Below are 21,278 nucleotides of genomic sequence, written 5' to 3'. Positions count from 1 at the left end.
AGTTTTAAAATGGTTCGGATACGAAACTTGTTCCGTTCAGGAAGTGTTTCCACGGCTATGTTGCTGCAGCACTCCGAAGTTGGATATTGGATAGATTTTATTGAGCAAATACGATAATCGCACATGAAATAACAAAAGTTTTAAATAAAACACTTTTTAATATATTAACACGCAGGTAATTGACATTTTTTTAAAAATTGATATTGCAATATTTTTATTATTATTTTAGCTAACCCGACGTTTCGTGACCTTTTCAGAGGACTTTTTCAGGGACTGAAAAGCAAAAAACACAGTTACAATTAAAAGTGTTTTAATGTACGACCTCTTATTTTTTTATATGATCACTATAATAGCTAAAACAATCTTCATAATATTATTATTAACGTTAATAATTGATTAAAACTTAACCTGTCAAACTTTGTAAAATGGAATACTGTAAAGTTTCAAAATAAACTTTATTCATTAAGGCCTAAACTAAGCGCTTTAGAATCGTCACAATAAATATTTATTTTAAATTACTGAACCTTCCACATGTTCGGAAAAAGTAGAGCTCGTGAGAAGAACATACAAGAGACTCAACGGCCACTCTTTCCAATCAAATAGAGTAATAAAGAAGATAAAGAGTTCTACAATGGTTGTAACATACATAACTAATTAATTTGTAAGGTGCTGCATCCAATATATGAATCATGCCACATCCAATAATATCAAATATTTCATTAAAAGTAATAAAGTTTGCTTAAATAAATAAATATTCTAAAAATATTGAGCGTAAATTAAGTTGTTTTATTAATAATGATAGTTGGGCGCGGCGCTAGTAGAGCTCATGAACACAGTGGCCCGCGTTCCGTCTCGTGGCCCGACCATACCAAGAGGGTGCACTTTACCTTTTAGTCCACTAGCAGCCGGCCGTTCATTAAATTTTCACGCGCGTCAGTTTCGGCCGAATTTTCCGCAGCGCTGACCGGCTGGCTCGCTATAACGAGCGTCCGTGGCCGCCGCACGTACAATATTATTAATACCGTAACTGGAGCCGCGCCTTTCATGTAACTTGTTATTGTAAATTATGGCTGATTGATGTTTACTTTGAAATACAGACCGCCAAATGTACATTTGTATTTTTAATATATTTTTTTTACCAAATATTAACTTACAATTTTTTTTAATAAATGAAAAACTTTTGCGTTAAGATCTTGCCATCTAGGCAAAGTCTGAACTATGGGTGCCAGACGATGGTATACCTAATACTATTTATGCCTGTGGTTGCATTTTACATAAAAAAGATGTGTTTTGTCATTTATTTTATAGAATACTAGCTGACCCAGCAAACGTTGTATTGCCGATATTAAAATCGCGATACAAAAGTAACTGTTGATCTTAGATTGGTAAAAATTTGAAGTTGTGTGTATTTTTTAATGCTGACTCATAATCAAATCAATTTAAAAAAATGTCAAAAAATTAAATAAACAAATTTAGCGTGGACCACCCTTAACATTTAGGGGGATCAAAAATAGATGTTGTCCGATTCTCAGACCTACCCAATATGCACTCAAAATTTCATGAGAATCGGTCAAGCCGTTTCGAAGGAGTTTAACTAGAAACACCGCGACATGAGAATTTTATATATTAGATTATGCCATTTTATAATTACAATTAGTTATTATTTTGCAATACCTTACCGTAATAACATTGAAATATGTTTTTTGTTCCATTAGAAAGTTGATAAACAATTAAAATCTTTTGTAAAAATTAGGGATAAAAATCAGCCTATTTTTTTTTTAAATTGTTTTAACAGTAATTACCTTTTCTTTAAAAAAATCAACACAATAATTACTTTCTACGAATTTATTTTGTACAAAAATTCACATATTATACATAATATCTGTGGTATCAAAGACAAATAAACTTTATTCAAATAGTCTTAAAATGAGCACTTATCAATTCGTAATATGTATACATTAATTCGTAATTTGTCACATGAAACAGTAAGAGTCCCAGTTGAAGGTATGAATGTAATATGTATCAGATGGTAGCCCGAAGACGAGCAATGATAAATGGAGGAGGGTTGCGGCTCTAGATTCGCGTGTTGCAGCGCCATGAATAACAAATGAGCGCGCGCGCACGACACGCGACTAACTGCCGCGCGACACGCCACCACCTACCACCTCCCACCTACCACCTACCACCTCCCTCCCCACAATAGATAGCTCCACTATCACTGCTTTCTTATCGTACGCTACCGTCTAACTAATATTTAGGCTAGGTTTCATCAGCTAACTGTAGCAATAACAAACATGTTAAAGTACCGGATAAGCATAAAATGTGTTGCACCATTTAACAATTTTTAGATGACTTCGTTACAGCTACTGTTAATGTTAAATAGCTAAATAGCGACCTGTCAAAAGTTTCAAATAAATATTCGATATTGACTAGATATTTCACTTTTTAACTTTATAGCTGTTAAAGTTAGCATAGTTGCTAACGAATACGATGGTGTTACACATTCCGCAGTCTATATTAAAGTCAGTGTTACTGTTAACGTTAGATTTGACTTAAACCTTAATTATAACAACTAATATGATGAAAGCCTGCCTTAATGTTCTTTAAAAAAAGTTTTTTAATATTTTCTTTACCTCTACCCTACTACTCTGCTAATTTACCTAATGTAAAGATTAAAATTATAAATATTAAGATATTTATATTATAAGTGTAGGTATGTAAAAGTCAAGATAATTGAATACAATTGTTTATCAGTACAAAGGCTGCCAATAAATTATTCAACAACAATTCAGTTTCAATTATTCAAATATTCATCTAATTGGTGTAGCATTTCGTAAACAATCCAATAACCGTCGATTGTTTAAACGGGGCTCACTACTATTAAATTATTTAGGCGGTACCTACTGCATTGTCTCGCGAGTTACTGACTCAATAGTGGGGAGTGGGGATGGGGACCAATATCCAATGTTACTTGTTACGATACAATGTCGTTTACTCGATCATCTCCCACTTGGGTTTCCATCTGATCCGACATACTCCTAAATAAACTGTATTTACCTCTATAATATTATATTGTGTCCATTTATCGCAGTGGCCAGGAACATAGGGTTACAATATACTAGCGAATGGATAAACGAACCGTGAGAGAGAAGAACCTAGATGCAGCGTAGGTAAAAGTTTTGTGAATTTATTGTTACTGTAACAGATTTTGATTGCGAAGTCGTAAACAGTCAGCAACTTAGTATTGTGAATATTAAAGAAATAGTAACGCACACATTGACAAATCAAAATTGGTGACGCGTTATCGGGCTGTCAGATAGTTTATATTGTAAGTATATGGCGTAGAAAATATTACAATCTATTATTGTTTATTGTTCTGTTAAATTATGACAGTGACATAATGTTCAGACTATAGTTTTGATACCAAGCGATAAGAACAAGCTAGATATCAATAGCACACGTCTTCATAATTTGTACTATGTACTTTAATATTGACACCAATAAAGTGATAGAACTGCTCCTTAATGTCATCATTCTTTTTTTACTATCAATAGGTCTGTTTTATATATTTTTCTTTGTTATCGTTTAATACATATGTTGAAGTTACTTATTTTGTAAAGATTCCTTTTTTATTATAAAAATTTTGACATATATTTAGCAGGTGAACTTAATATGTTGCTAATAAAGTTTATTATTATTATTATTATTATTGTAATATTTTTGCATGGATCGTTATAATAATAATTTATTAGAAGTATTAATTATAAATACTTGTAGATTAATTAAAATAGTTTTGAAATGAAAATTTATGTATTGAATTAAAAGGTTTCGCCCAAGGCTCGTAACGTATTCTTGAGATATTGTGGGTCATACAATTAGCGAAGTTCATAGTTCAGAGCTTGGATGGACCCCGCATGGACTGGAGATTTACCGACTAATGACTGAAACATAACACCGTTTTATGCAAAATTGAGAATCTCATAACATTTATTTTAAAATGTTCTGTTTTTACTATTTAGTAATAATAACTCATTCAGTATTAACATTTTGAAGAGAACTTATTCAGCCATAGATAGGGTGGGAGGTGATAGGAGAGGCCTTGTCCTTGTCCGAGAAGCACATTGATCTTAAATATATCCTGTACTCCATCGTTCAGGGTAAAGGGCTCATTTATTTTTATTGAGCCATGCTGTATTTTGTGGGTTGTCAATAATGGCTATGAAATACTTAATATTAAAGTTTTAAGCTTTCATTTATCTGAAAGTCAGCTAATTTACATTTCCAAAAGTTTCATACCCACTTGTCAAATAAAAATTTAAAGACATAAATATTATGACTGTTCATTGTCACAACATTTATGAAAATTTAATACTCGTGCATAAAAATCGTAACCATTTTGCTCTTAATATTGATTATCATTATTATAACACTAGAAATAAGGGATTGCTTGTGTCTTATTCTAGTAGGCTTCATAAGATACATAATAGCTTTAACGGTAAATTTATACACTTTTATAATACAGTCCCAGCCACTGTTCAGGCTTTATCTGTAAATAAATTTAAATGTTTTAATAAATAAATGGCTCTGTCGTAATAGCCTGGGACTTGTTTATGATTATTTTATAGCAATTACAATGACAGTACATTATTGTAAATTTTATTAAAAAGAGCGCAAAAATAAAGAATCTTGCGCCGCTTCTTCTCTCTCAGAGCGCCATTTGTTTCCGAAGAGGTATTAGTAGTAGTACTAGAAATGACTTCAGTTATGGTTCGGCAGTCAAGAGTTGCTGCTAAAGAAAAAGTTATGTGGTTGTGGTCGGACATGGAGTTTTCATTACTTGGAAGGTTTCAGGATATGTCTGGCAAGATTTTCCGTAGCGAAGGTTATGTATGTCCAAAACGACCTGCCTTGCTCTGGTTACAAAGGTAGGAGTAGAACCTATGTACAGAAGGTCAAGATGGTTAGTGTTAAGGAAATCATTTAGAATCTATCCTCTGGTATTGATGTTTGTGCTCTCCCATGCGGAGTTGTGAGCGTTGGCATCGCACCCAACCAGTAGTTCGGCCTTGTGTTTCCGCGCATATTCAACCACAGGCTAGGATGGAAGTGCCAGCAACCCAAGCTTCTGAATGAGGGCGAGGTCTGCTGTTCCTTCTCCAAGACAGTGCTGCATTACTGCATTGGCAGCTACATCATGGTGGAGGTTAGCTTGGAGGATCCATTTTGCCTTTTGGTTTTTATCTTAGGGCTTTTTGCCTTTTGCAGGTCTAATCGTCCTTTTGTGCGGTTTTTCACCGCGAGGACGTCAGGCCTGCGGTTTAGTTATATGTGCATCTGACAGAGAAGCCGTGGCTCCAATTGCAGATGTTCTTAGAGCATTTGGAGCCTCTGTCAGGGCTAGAATAGATTTAGTGGGCGTACCAACTCCGGAGGTGCCCGGAGCGTTCTATACCCCTACCCGGGCCAGATCCGACCCAGATCCACCCTCTGCGGAACCAACTGTTCCGCAAAAGTGTTTGTAGGTCCGCTCTGAAATGTGAAGCTGACCCTCTTGAAACCAATGATCACTTTGACCTCCACAGTCGTAGACTTAGCGCTTTCAATTCTGGGGTAGGCCCAGGCTTACGATTTGGTCCCAAGGCTGAAGGCCCTTTAGCACACGAGGAGGTAGCTGTAGCACCCCAGGACGTACACTAACTAACATGAGCTCTCGTCACTCTTCCTCTTTATAAAACAAATAGTCCTGTTATTTAAATTGTGTATAGTCAAACCTATAGCTAATAATAATATCAAATGGATACCGTACAAAGTGGGTCGAAGGTATCATTAAATATTTACTTGACAAACTAATTTCTTAGTTTGCATATGCATTACATGATTGTTTATATTTGTTCAGATGATCTGCGAAATGGTTTTACGTAATTACGAACAAACAACAGGTTATATTTACATAAATAGTTATAATAATGTGTAAACTTTATTTATAAGAAGGTACAATTCGTAATACGACACTATGCATATATTACTCTTATTAGTTTTCTTTTCATCGTGTTTCAAATCACATATAAGTTATCATTACATACATAAGAGATAACTAAAGTATGTTTTACCATACTTTACGAAAAACAACAATTGTATTTAGTCATTGTCAGAGAACAGCGGGAACAAAATTCAATTTTGTTCTAATGGGAACTGAGCTCTCTCCCGTCTGATTGGTCAGATTTCCTGCTTATTAATATGTAACAAAAGAGGACAAACCTATAACGTATGACGTAGCTACTGCCTGGTTACATTTTGTCGGCAATACGCTGAAAAAGTCATGTGCAGTGTGCATCCATCTTTCTTTTTTCTCATAGTGAGCGATGACAAATTGTGAGTCACACTCGGGGCCGAAATATTTTGTTCTCGGGCGGCGTATATTAAATTTCTCACTACGTTTAGGATCCAAAATATCGTCCTCGACTCACAAACCATCACTTTTGTCCCTTGTAACACAGTTTTAACACAAATAATTACTGAAAGAATGAATAAAAAATATAGCTTTGTCACTCTCTATATTTTTGTAGTCTATGACCAGTTAGCGAATTATGGTTATTTATTAAATATTAATGAGATTAATATACAGCTTGTTGGATGATCTGATAAAATTGGTGAAATAATATTGTTGGTGAACCTTCAAAGGCGTATTACATTTCTCTCTCGTTATAAAAGTTGTAAATTATTTCAAATGTATCAAGCGCTGTTTCCACATAGAATGGCCCATAAGTTCTGACAAGTTTCCAAAGCAATAGCGCCCGTAGTTCTAAACCTAATTGTTTAGTTGCCAGTCGCCAGAGGGCCTGCGGTGGCCACACTACCCGACCACTACGCATGTTTAATTAACGTCATTCGTAATTCATAATCCGACATTGATAAATGAAACCGCCGCTCGTAATTAGGTACGCAATTATCGCAGCCCGTTTGAATTCATTATTGCCGAAAGTACTAGCCGAGTGTGATTTATCGTGTCGTAGCTCGGATCGTAATTAATATCGCGTTACACGTGTACCACCAGTCGCCACTGTATCAATCACACGCCACTTCTACTTCCTGTGCGCGTTATTAATAATAAGCTGCAAGCTCCTCGTATTGTTCAGGGCTCCTGTTATGGACAAGGATCGTTCTTCGGCCGCGGGAACCGTAATTGGAAACTGTATACGGCTATTTAATTTAGCTAGCGGCTCGCCACCTGGCTCGATGGCGAAACAATTGCCGAGCGGCTAATTATATTTTAATCGCAACATGACCCGCCCCACCCCCCACGTAAGTAGGGAGGGGGGGGGGGGGTGTTGCGGCGGCACACCACTAATTCATTTGTGAGGCGAAGCTCTGGACGAGCCGTCCGCAGCGATTGTTTATTCTCATAGGAGAGTTTAGGTCTCCTAAAGCAAAAGCGACGCTTGAACATATTAACCGGACCGTTTACGTGGAGGGTTTAATTATGCACTGAACGTAGGCGCAGTAGGGACCAGTTAATTAACCAAATAGCGTTGTTTTGTTCGGAAATATTGACGTGAATATTTGTGTTGTTCAATGGAAGACTTCCCTTTATTAAATTAAAAAGATAAGATAAAGAGACGAGTAAGACATGGTATGCCATCCCAACACTCTAACGGCCGTTCCCAATATTCAGTCTATCTCTTACTTGAGATAAAAATCGTAACTATCGTTGACATTTCTGTCCCAATAAACTTATCAACGGTAACTCACCTTATTCGTGCACACTGTCTGTCAATGGGACGACGTATAGCCTTATAGCCGTAGCCTATAGACCTTACCAGCGATATAAAGTTTGTATGGAAATTGCAATTCTCGCGTCCCAATATAAAGCGATAAGAATAACTTATCGGGTATATTGGGACAGCTTCAGATTATTGACAGCTAATTACTGACAGTAGAAGGTAGTAATTTATCTCTATCTGTAGATAATATATTGGGAACGGCCGTTAGGGTGACATTTATGAGGCGTACTTTTACTTTGCTCAGACTTTACTTACGTAAAACATAGCTCATTGTTATAAAACGGAAACATTACTTTTACATTGGGCCAAAATGACCATAGAAACGAAATCAAAAATCATAACCTAAGCTTACACTCAGCTAAGTTTCTCGTAAGTAAAATCCAAGACTAAGTACACTCTCTAGATATCGACCTTAGTAGTATTACAATTGCACTTGTCACATCGAGATATAATTATTAAGTCTCATTAGCCCAGTAATTTCATTAGCTATGGCGCCTTTAAACTGAAACACAACAGTGCTTGCAACAATGTTACTGCTTTGCAGCAGAGAAAGGTGCCGGTGTGACATTACTGTGGCACTCATAACTGTTTGGAAGATAGGTCTTGCAAAAGAATGTATTGTAGAAGAATTACAAAGGTTTTATCAAAAATAGCCATTCAGTAAATCTTATTACACAACTGCAGAATTATCTAAAATATGTGGCAGCCGGGGTCCAACCAATAAACTCACCCAGGCGGGTGAGTTTATTGCTCCGTTTCTTCTTTCTCAGATTTTCTCCTGAGCAACGGTAGAGCAGCTAAAATCATCCTCTAGCAACCAATTCTTTAAAAATTAACTTCATGACATTTTCTTCTGTTTTCACCCTATAATTGGAAGTATACATTAAATCACTTTATTCATGTAGGTCAAGCAAATGACACTTATGAATGTCAAAAGGTTTCTTTCTTTTCACATTTACCACAACTGATGCAACATAGATACTCAAACGTCAAAATATATTTATTAGGGTAAACTCAACAAAAATTATTTTTTGGCAGTTATCAACTGTTACATTAACTTGTATGGTTACACTAACAATGGGCCATTTTAATTTAAGTCGTGATGAATATCTAGTAACGTACTTTAAAATATTATGGTTACGACCTGGGCTCGGGGTGGGTGTCGCTTAATACATCAGATGATGTATACGTCTAGTAGGAATGTGACACTTTGAAATAATAGCGCCGAACTGTTAGCCACTATTTTCAGCAACGCATGCACACTTAAACAATGTGACTGACGTATCGCGAGCGTAAGACGTAGCTGTCACACACACTAAATGCACAATTTTCAAAATATGTGACATAACCCTAGGTAAGGGGGTCCCTCACGAGGAAAATGGGCTCTGTTATTTTGTTGGAGAAACTCATTCGTAAAGGAGCACAGCGGCGCGGGCGGTGTGTGTGAGTAGAGCTGCAGGAGGTTGAACCGAGTTCATCAAGTGCAATAAATATTAAAGTTACAATATCATTGTTAGAACACTCGCTATTGAAGTGAACTATTGCCAATTGTGAGGCCCGCTTTGTTCACAGCATCAACTATGAAAACGTTGTTATACTAAATTGGTTCTATTAATTTGAATTCCTCTTTAATAATTGCAAGTTGCTGAAACTAATCGTATTAAAATCTATAAATAAATTTTCTCTGTATATTTTATACCAGTGGGAGGCTCCTTTGCACAAGATACTAGGCTAGATTATGGGTACCACAACTCCACATGTCTCAAGGTGACGAATGTACGTAATGGGCAGGGCAGCAATCAAATACCATGAGCTGAAAGTTCGTTGTAATAAAATATATATTTATGTTTGCCCCTATGTCCAGTGGTTAATGAATCTGACTAAGTAAGCTAGGGGTAACTTATTATGACGATAAATGTACCTTATTTTTAATTAAAATTATATTATCACTAGCTGACCCAGCAAACGTCGTATTGACAATTAAAATTGATGACGACCGATTCCTAGACCTACAAAATACATATTTGAATAATTTATCGTACTACAATAATTATTGTATTCGATTACCATCTTGCAACCCTGTTGCGGATCTGTGGATGGATCAGAATAAAATAAAAATCGTGATTAAAAAAAAGGAGTTGGTGATAAAAGGTTAAAAATTTAGGGTTGTATGTATTTTTAATGCCACATTATAGAAAAATAAAAACAAAAATTTTGTCCAAAAATTAATAAAAAAAATGTTAAGGGTGAACAACCCTTCACTTAGGGGTATGAAAAATAGATAGTAGCCGATTGTCAGACCTACTGATTATGCATATAAAATTTGGTAAAAATCAGTAAAGCCGTTTCGGAGGAGTAAGGTAACTAACATTGTGACACGAGAATTTTATATAAAAGATGTTAAGTATATCGTAGTAGTAAAATTAAGATATTTTTATTAAATTTAATTTATTTATCATGCGAAAATAAATTAAGGTATAATTGCGAATCGAGTCGTCCATCCTATGTAGGGGAATCTACACCCTAACTTAGAGCCTAAATTTTTCTACGCACGAAATCTAACGAAACCAGTAGCTATTATTAACCAAGATGTTATCATTTGAAAAAGTATAACATTATACCTCATTATGTTTGTAATACTTTTTATATTTAATAAATAATAAAAATATTGAGAATACATCCATGTGTATACCATATTAATATTTTAAGCACTTTGGTAAGTAAGGTACGGCACCTTCCGGTTCTATCATCAGTTAAGTTTACAATTGAGTTCTATTTTCATTACAACCCTTGAAATTTGGATGCTTAGGAAGAAATAATTGATTGATAACCGTGAAATACTTATCGTTGGTGGAGAATAAATGAGGTGTTATACAAATTGATTGTTTGTATGTAATACTAATCTATATTAATGTATCCATAAACAACTTGAGTTCTCTCATTTAGCCATATATTCATCAGAACATATTTTTATGGGACTAATTATAGTTACAAAACAATCACGACCTTACACAAACAATGAATTCAAGCGTACCTATAGGTTGGTGCAACCAAAGTAAGATAATTTATATTTATATAGTTAATTGTTTATTAAATAATTTATATTATTTAAACACGATTCATATATTGGATGCAGCACCTTACAAACTAATTTGTTATGTATATTACAGCCATTTTAAAATACTCTATTTAATTGAAAAGAGTGGCCGTTGAGCTCTACTTTATCCGAACATATATCGTAAATTCAGTAATTTAAAAGAAATATTTATAGTGACGAATCATAACAGCTTAGTTTAAGCCTAATTGAATAAAGTTTATTTAACTTTGACTTTAAATATCTATAAAGGGCTGGACCGATTGAGATAAAATTTTCAGTTAGTCTTCAGATTAGTTTTTTATTGATTTTGGGCAAAGCAATATTCGATCGGTGGGTAATGTATTCTCTTAACAGTTGCCGAGTGTTTCCTATAAATGGAAATCAAAGCTTACCTGCTGCACAACTTCCCAAAGTATCAGCCTGAAGCCAGCGATGAAGGTTGTACATTGGCCATTAGTGTGATTAGAGACTCGGTCACTTCCGATTTCTTTAGACTCTCATAATACCTCGCACATATTTCATTATTTATGTAGGCTGTGTCCCACTCCGATCTACTCCGGAGATTGCGTTCACGATATACATAAAGATCTTTGACGTGCCAAATTGCCCTCGTGAATTATTGTTATGTGTTCTGTTAAATAAATCTACTTTCCCTGATCAATAATTTACTTAATGTATTTGTTATAATATTGTACTAAAGTATCAAATTAAAAACAAAAGATAATTAAAGTAAGGATACTTAAAATACTTTTATTAATCTGAAATAGTCATATAGTTTAGATTATTTTTGTTTTGGACTACAGAATCGCTGTGTCGCCCATCTTATCACCTAAAGTGACCTAACCACGCACTTTCCGTACGTTTTCAGATGTCATTATTATGAATTATTACACTTATTGAACGTCAAAACCTATCACCCATTCGAAAATGTGTACCGCAAACCTGAGAAGAACAGGCGCAACAAACTATTCTTCGAAGAGGGCTTCTTTTTTTTTAAAAAATTCGTTAGAATCAAATTCAAATAGCTTGATTACTCCATTCCCAATCTGTGGTAATATATGGTTTACAACATAAACATCTTTTAATAATTATTTTGAAATTAAATTTCGTATTACTTACATTTGTTTTGAACATTTTCTGAGGTCATGTTGTAAAAGCATACACATCGCCCAACAAAAGACTTACTAACTTAGCCGAGTTAATTTTATTTGTTGAGAACAACATAAACATAATGATGTGTGCACACTACTGGTCCGGCAAAATAAGCCTTCTTGGTAAAATAACATACATACATATATTACACTATCAAGAATAAATTGTGATGCGAATAAATTATTCTCTTTATTTATAAATGAACTAATTGCTCTCTTCTGAAGCTGGAAGATCTGTTTGGTATCGACTGCATTTCCCTGTCTGAGCCCTGGAAAACCTGTTGATAGATATATTTAGTACATTAAATAATAACTGAATATTTGTTACAGATGATGGCCTGTTCGTACTTGAGAGCGACGAATATCAAACCTGAACCGCCTGCTACCTGGTCCCCGTACACTGTACCACCTCGACCCCAAGCGACGGTGGTGACCAGACCCAGTGCAGAGCCAGCGCTCGACCTATCGATGACGTACAAGCCATTACTGCCCCCAAACGAGAACTCGCAGTGAAGTGTTGTGCAAAGACATTGAACTGTAGTCGAGTAGCGCGGGTGTCGACTTACCTTATTGTTAATTTATTGTAATTGATGATAGTCGAACAGTGTGAATGTAACTTTATAGTTAGCTCGGTAGAGTCAGCAACCATCGATCTTGGCCATCATAATCAACTTTAACATCTTTTAATTTACTGTATTTATCGTGCGTTCGGAAAAAATTGTAACGTGTGGGAAAGAACATACCAGAAACTACTGTCCTCCATCGCAAATAATTGTTTGTATTTATGTAGATCGTATATTAATGTTTGTAAAGTGCTACTGTGTTTATTTTGATGCCTCCTGTCAACGTCATCTCTACATGATGTGTTACCATAGAATACTCCGATTAGCCCCCTTCAATGTACAATCCAATGAAATATGAAAATATCATAAAGATTATATTCGTTTAGCACTTCCGAAAAATACGTAATATTATTAGCGATGCAAAGAAAGATAGCCCTTAGTATTATCAATTTTAATGGTAAATGATGTCAGGTGACCGCTTTCGGTCTTGTACGCAATTTCAAAGTAAATTGTATTTTTTTAAGGAAAAAGATGACAAACGACCTAACAGGTCACCTGGTTTTACGTAATTCATCGCCGCCCTCATTCTCTTGCAACAAATACAGGAGCGTTACCGGCCTTTTGAGGAGATGGACGCACTTTTTTTTAAGGTACCCATGTTGTATCTTCCCGGAAACACCGAGCAAGTAAGCTCATTCCACAGCTTTGTTATACGTGGAGGAAAATTCCTTGAAAACCGCACTGTGGAGGACCGCCATGTTGCCAGGTGCCTTGGCGTGTCGTGCGAAGGTGAAATTCGGCGGCAGGAATCAGGTCAAATAGCTCTCCGGAACAAGAACAACAATAATTGATTCTTGTACTCATTTCAAGTCTCCCGAATAGTTGATATGAGCGTCTTTAAATTAGTTATAAATAATTTAAATCTCTTTCCATTCGTTCAAGTATTTCTAAATATGCATATAGCATTTCTAGGAGGGCGGGGGGGGGGGGGGTAGTAGAGGTTTGAAAGATTGACATTTTATTTTGCTGACTCTATCGGTCACATGTTTGTAAATCTATGTCGGTTGTTTCATTTGGGTTGTGAAATCGCAATTTATGTAAAATTTACTCTGCTATTAAACATTCAATTCTCAATATTAGGAATTTAAGAAATGTGTTAAACACAAGAGTGTTGTTTCTGTGTAAAGTGATAATAATATTATAAACGTGTAAATTTTGAATGATATAATTACATATCGCTAATTATTAACGACTTACCCTACCTATTACTTCCTCATATTTGTTAAACTCACATCTGCCAACGCAATTTGTTTGCCTTGCTCGTGATTAATTTGTTTCGTGTTATTTATTTTGCGGATGTTCATTTAAATAAATATCGGTCCTGGTATGGATCTTGAGCGGTGTGTCAGGCCAGAAGTCGACCGACATGTGTACATCGCACCCAGCGTACGGAACTCAATGCAATATCAATGCATGCAGCTGCGTATTCGATTCGCACACAGCTTAAGGTCCTTGCTTGGAGACATACAAAGATCAACAATATTTGAATAATATCTACAACGGAATGGATTGCTCCAACTTAGATAGCTAATGACGTAAATATAAGTATAAGAAGACTGTGTAATATAAATCACTGAAAAATACACGAAGCTAGTTTGTTGGCACTTCTTCTGGTGCTTCAATCACGAGTTGTCGGTGTAAATGACGTGTTATGTGATAAATAAATCTTGTTTTCAATTTTATTTGTTTTGTGAACATTAAAAACTACTATTACTCATGCGGGGCTCATATACTTTACGGGGATTATAACCATCGAGGTAATTAATATTATGTACAACGTACTACAGAAGACGTTTCACCTTGATTTTTAACACCAGTTGTGGTCACCTGTAGTCAACTCTCTTAGTCTGTGAAGAGCGGTTGTAGAAATAACACGCATTTCAGTGCAGAGTTTTTTTGAAAATATGCCTCCGTGTGTATTGTGATTATATATATATATATATAGTGTATAAGTCAATGAGGGACATTACACCAGTAAGTTTAACATATTTTATTTTAAACACGCAAACTTTAATTATATTGTGTCGGTTAACTTATAACGGGTGCCCGCGACGTGGTCCACGTGTATTCTATAAGCAGCAAAGATACTATGTTTGCATATAACGTGATACTATGTATCCTATGTGGCCATGTTTTATACGTATATTAAAATGAGTTTTTGTATTGAACTACCCGCAAACCCCCTTGCGAGTGAATTATCGTAAAATCCATTCTTAGCTGACGTCTAGTTGACGAAAGGAATTTTCCTAGCAAATTTCAAGTCTCTGGCTACGGTTCCAGAGATACCGTGATTAGTACATATGTGGTGGAAATGTACCTATTATATATACAGGGAGTAACCGACAACCTCCGAATACGGAAGGGTTTCGTAGAGCATCCTATAACTGAATCAATAAAGCAAAAAAGTTCTGTATTCAGAAAAAAATATTTGTAGACCAGCTTTGTAAGGCAATGTACAGTTTCTGTTCGGTAAGCTGTTGCGGCGAAATCACATTTCTGCTTTTTTGCCCCCTATAATTTGTTCAGAATGTCTTCTCTGTGTAGGTCGTTGTACATATTACCTCAATGATTATGACGTAGTAACCAGATATGACATGATCCATTCAAAATAGAATCTCGGTTGTTTTAAAGAATTTTTTGTGTTATATTTCCACACAAAAAACGGAAACACTTTGTAAATAAATAGCGTTGGTCCTATTTCAATATAAATCTCGTTAATGTATGAACATTAAATATAACCTCACTTAATAATTAAAATGTTTGTTACCTGTTTTTGTGTATTTCCTAAACATGACTCAATATTTTACACAGTTTTGTATGTAATAACTAAATCTTGCCAATGAGATGTACCTTTTTTGTATTCAATTAATACTTAACACACGTCTGTTATTTCCAATCATACTATTGTATATATTCTCGAATATATTTGTTATTTCGTTTCTAAATGTCAGTCTGTTACATAAATTTCAATACTTATTAACATTTAAATTTGTAAATAATAGAATAAATGAATAGATATAAGTAGACGCATCTTGTATGTTAAGCAATACAAAGTTTGTAGCAATAACTTGGATGCCAATACCTTTACTTAACTGCAACTTAATGAATGTCCCTGTATATAATATAAAGTGTGTATCTTAGGATAACCAATCTACTTAAAATACAAAAGTATTAAAAACGCGTAAGATATTTTAAACGCCAACATTTTAATTAAATCAAAAATCATTCTAAATAATAGTCTTCAAGTTATTAGATAGATATATTTTATTCAATTGAATGCCATTTTTCGTATTTGTTAAATGTGTTAGCGTTTAAACCTTGCCAGTTATCAGTCTTGTTAATTAAATTTCACGTAGAAGACAGTGTTACCATTTAACATACAGAAGAATCTTTCTAACCTAAGTCATTGCGACAGGAGAAATTAAATTTTGTAAATTAATTTTGTTGTTTTTTTTACCAATATATTTTTTATGGGGGAAGTGATTGCCTTTTACAATACCAGAGGAATCACAGGAAATTTGACAGCCTTGTTGGTACTTGTACTTGTTGGTACCCATGTTGTATCGTGCTGGAAACACTGCGCTAGTAGATGTATAACTACTCGGCCACTTATCTCTGGACGTCGTTGTAACGTGAAGCCCCCTCCCCGTTCTCCTTTCACCCCCTCGTGCTCGTCCTGTTGCGTCAGTACGGCAGTTTGTTTACCGTTACCATCATCCATGTAATATTTTCGTGCTATCGCTGCTTTGTTTTTGAAGATTTAATTGTAACGTTTTGAGTTTTGTTGTTAATAGTTCTGCCAGAAAAATGAATAACAACATACCTTATACTTGCAAATGGGTACAGCAGTGAAACATTTTAATCAAATGAAACATGATCTTGAGTTGGTTCAAACTCTACCACCGCTTTGGAAACAAATGGCGCTTTGAGAGAATGATAATGATATATAATGAATTGATATAAAATAATTATACTTTAGTCCCAGGCTGTCCGATCACTAAGATATTAAGTCTACTATAATTACTTACAAGTAAGGCGTGTGTGGTTGTCCTACGATATTGTGAATAACACATGGCGGGAATCCAACTGATGAGTGCTGTCGGACTTAAAGTTGTACCCTGTACTCGTAATCTGATGATTGCGTACTTCCCTGGAGAGGGAATGACAATAATATAACATGTTGCAGCAGTTCTTAAAGTGGTTTTGACATGGAGAGAAGAACTGATAAGAAACTACAATTAAAAGATGCGCTGTTAGCGCTAGTGTGACTTTAATTCATATAATAAAAACTTAGCCTTTTAATATAATGTTATACAATTTTAGGTGGCCTTCGCAGAACGAGACATGAACCATGCATCATTATCCTCTGTATAATCTATATACGTATATTAGTATGTATAGACAAAGAACGCTTTCTATAGTATACTATACTAAAGAAAGCCTTCTTTGTCAAAGTTTGTGTTCAGTGAGTCCTAGTAGGTATACTGTCTGGTATTTTATTAAAAGTAAAATTGAATACCAAGACCCATGAAAGAGCCCTTAACCCTAGCTAACTTATTAACTAAATGACGCATTTTACGCAAATGATCTAGCCTCAAACTAGACATAGCTTGTGCTATTACAGAAGCCACATATATTTAATAAATTATAAATGAATAAGATTCAGCAGCCTGCCTACCGCTGTCGTATGCATGAGAGAAAGGAAATCCAGACAGACTGGAGACTGGAGTCGTAACGCATTACTTTACGAAGCGGTTCACCCCCATAAGAAGTTATTTATCACTTCGAAAACAAATTTAAAGTTCTCTGTGTGCTTAAGACCGATTAGATGTTTTCTTGGTTCCCTGTCACCCCTTGATGAAAAAATTTAAGAAAATAAAATGATGTAGAGCAATGTTACTTGGCGCAATATTACACTTTTGCTAACAATATACTGCAGGCGCTAACAATAATTTTGGTTCACAGTTCAACAACAATTTTTTCAGTGTAAACTTTTTTAGCCGCGTTGGGTACTTTTTGATAGGGGAAAATCTTATGGGGTTCGCGTCACCGACATGTTCATGATTGGCACACGCGATAAATAGATAATTAAAAAAAATAAATATAAAAATATGTAGTTAGACACTGTTTGGTTCGTTCGTTTGCTTCACCGAAATGCTTATAGCAGTATAGCTAACGTACCTACTGTGCAACATTAGTACTGTGTATATCTTATAAGTGAAACTGAAATGATTTAAATAAAACATTTTATAGGATTAAAACGCGTGTGATTGTAATTGTGTTTTTTCATTAGAAATTTTCGTAAAAGTTATATTTTTATTATTATTTTAGTTAACCCGTTTCAAGACCTTTCCAGATCTCGTTTTCAGGGGGACGCGCCTTAATCCTTTAAAAGTGTTTTATTTAAATGTGAAACACTCGCGTTAATCAAAGAAAATTGAATGGATTTAGTGAAAAGTTCAATGTGTATACTTAGTTTGGCCATAAATGCTGTTACAATTAAAAATAAACAAAATACACATATCAAAAAAGTCTAAGCAACATGGATGATATTACAAATTTACAATTTATATTAATTAATTTCTTAGTCTTTATTCACTCAAAGTGCATAGGTATGTAAACTTTTTTGTTATTGATGACATACTGGCTGGTTGTAAAAAAAAATTTTTGATTATGTTTTTTTCATAAAATAAAATGGACAGAAAATAAAGGGAATTTGTTTGAATTTAAGTGCGTTTTTATTGCTACGTTTTTTTCGTAGTTTTAATTTTATAATTTTACCAACCATTTAAATAAAGTTAATATTCTTTACGTCATGGAGCGACGTCATTTGGTGGCAAACGAAATGCAAAGAGCTGTAGGGATGTTGCAAACGGGAAGTAATCAATCTCAGGTATCTCGGTATTTTGGCATTCATAGAAGTGTTATTTCTCGTCTATAGCAGCGCTACAATAATACAAGGGAACCCGCTGAACAGCATTCAGGCCGTAAAAGCAGTACAACCACTCGGCAAGACCGGTACATACAACTGACTGCAAGACGCCAGCCGATGTTAACCGCGCGAGAGATAAGTTTAAGGCTACAAAATTCAAGTGGTGTTGATGTAAGTCCCCAAACTGTGCGAAATCGACTGCATGAGTACGGCCTACGAAGCTCGACGCCCAATTAGGTGCTCACCGATACGTCACGGGAATCGCGCTCATAGAAATGAATGGTGTAGAGAACGCAGAACATGGACCCAGGATCAATGGGATAAAATTATGTTTTCCGTTGAGTCGCGATTCGGGTTTAGGCCTGATACAAGAAGGGTGCGAGTATACCTTCGGCCCGGAAATAGTGAAAGGCTACGGTGCATTCAGGAAGTTCATCCATAGAGTGGCTCAACAGTTATGGTATGGGCGGGTATTATGAAGAACAGGCGAACTGAGCTCGTTTTTGTAAATGGAAACATGAATGCTGAAAATTACGTTGAGGATATTCTCAGACCTTATGTCCATCCATTTGCACAACCCTTTGGCTCCGATTTTACGTGAATGCATGAAAATGCGCGTTCACATACAGCTCGGCGAACCAGTAACTACTACCAACGGATAACGTCCGGGTATTGCCCTGGCCTGCACAATCGCCAGACCTCAACCCCATCGAGCACGCATGGGACACGCTCCTGAGACATGTTTTGAAGGACTTGGACGGAGTGACAACAACCCAACAGCTGAAGGATTTGCTACAATTCCATTGGGAGCAAATACCGCAAGATGACATACACAGTCTCGTTAATTCAATGAATATTCGTTGCCGACACGTTCTGAATAGCAGAGGAGACCATATGAGATACCATGCATTAAATTATCCTATTCTTTCACAATAAATTCATTTTCTTTAGAAATTTCATTTTGTTAAAAAAATGTTAGTTACTTATGTACTGACACGGGAGTGGGTCAGGGATTGGAAATAATACTAATACTTATAGGAACGAGTCTTTATTTGCGTTCACTTTTTCTGAACTTGCACTTCGCCGGTCTGCCGCTGTTCCTCTTGTGGGCGGCGGTACCTTCAACGCGTCACACCGCACCGAACACTAAGTCTCTTCTATCTTCTTCCTCTTGGAACACTTCCACTTTTCACTACTTCTTCTTTTCTTCTTCTTCTTCTTTACACTTTCGAGTCAGAACTAGAACTGCCGTAGGCCACGCTAAGTACGGCTTATATACCCCCGGATCCGTTCTATTTTCAAAATGATTCTCCCATTCCATCTTTAAATTTAAATTGTACTAGAAAATTCTTTTAACTATTTTTATCCTGCTTACACATTTTCCATCCCTTTTTTTCGGTTCGATTTGATCCTGAACTAACTAGAAATTTCCTTTAACTTCACAAAACCCAAAAAAAACCATACACTGGTAGGTGTATCGAACCCGGGTCTACAGCGTCTAAAGTAAACACTTTTCCGCTGAGCTACGAGTATTGCTGACGGAGCTGTTGAAATTAACAATGTCTTGAAGTTTGACAACTCTCGTCATATACTTCGAAGGGTTGCTACGCAACACTGCCCCCTCCCAAGACATGATCGTCCCGATCATCGTTGCTTCCGTAGTACTTAGCCACCCGATCGACATGTACGATTTTCGGGGGACTTCGAGGGGTACGCTGTATCCTGAGAGTCACATCATTTATCCTTGTGATTACTTTGTATGGTCCCTCCCAACTTGGTTGGAGCTTCGGAGACTTCCCCTTTCGCCTTACAGGATTGTGTAACCAAATCAGGGTTCCCTCTTCAAAACCAGGAATATTAGCTCTTCGATCGTAGCGGGTCTTCATCCGTTCACTTGCCTTAAGCCCAGTTGTTCTAATTTCCTCGTAGATGTCAACCATCTTTTTCCGTAACTCATCCACATATTCTGTTATACTTTTCGGAGTATCCGGTGGACAGCCTGAAAGTAAATCAGCTGGCAATTTCAATTCCCTTCCAAAATTGGCGTACGCAGGAGTCACCGTTGTCGTCTCATGTATTGCGCTTCTATACGACATAAGAAACAGTGGAATGTACTCATCCCAGTTATCCTGATGACTGTCCACTACTTTTGCCAGATGTCGCTCCAATGTTTGGTTAAACCTCTCCACCATCCCGTCCGACTGTGGATGATATGGCGTAGTTCTGGTCTTATGGATTCCCAAGATCTTGCAAACTTCTTGAAATACTTGTGATTCGAAGTTCCGCCCTTGGTCACTGTGCAACTCCAAAGGCACACCGAATCTGCAGAAAACTTCATTCACCAGCTTCGTCGCAACGGTAATTGCTTCTTGATTCGGTAGAGCAAATGCTTCCGGCCACTTCGTGAAATAATCCATCACCACCATTATGTAACGGTTTCCAGATTTGGTGACTGGGAACGGTCCGGCCATATCCAGAGCTACTCTTTCCCACGGAGCCCCAACATTGTACAACTTCATAGCTCCTCTGCTTCTGGTCTGAGGTCCTTTGACAGCAGCACAACTCTTGCATTTTCGGCACCAGTCTTCCACATCATCACGGCAATGCAACCAGTAAAATCGTTCTTTAATTTTTGTGAGAGTTCTTCTTATTCCCAAATGTCCACCTGAAGAACCATCGTGATAAGCTCTCAGG

General features: G+C 36.1%; 1 protein-coding gene across 1 annotated transcript in view; it reads left to right on the top strand.

Moving 5' to 3' along the window:
- Positions 1-16,091, top strand: part of LOC126979987 (LIM domain transcription factor LMO4) — a 154,163-nt gene extending 138,072 nt beyond the window's left edge. Inside the window, exon 5 of the mRNA XM_050829602.1 lies at positions 12,360-16,091. The gene's annotated coding sequence lies outside the window, so the exon portion shown is untranslated. The remainder of the gene's footprint in view (positions 1-12,359) is intronic.
- Positions 16,092-21,278: the final 5,187 nt, after the last annotated feature.

The sequence above is a fragment of the Leptidea sinapis genome, chromosome 4, assembly GCF_905404315.1.
Source record: "Leptidea sinapis chromosome 4, ilLepSina1.1, whole genome shotgun sequence".
Taxonomy (NCBI): Eukaryota; Metazoa; Arthropoda; class Insecta; order Lepidoptera; family Pieridae; genus Leptidea; species Leptidea sinapis.
The sequence above is the reverse complement of the archived record's forward strand: the minus strand, read 5'-3'. Positions and strand labels throughout refer to the sequence as shown.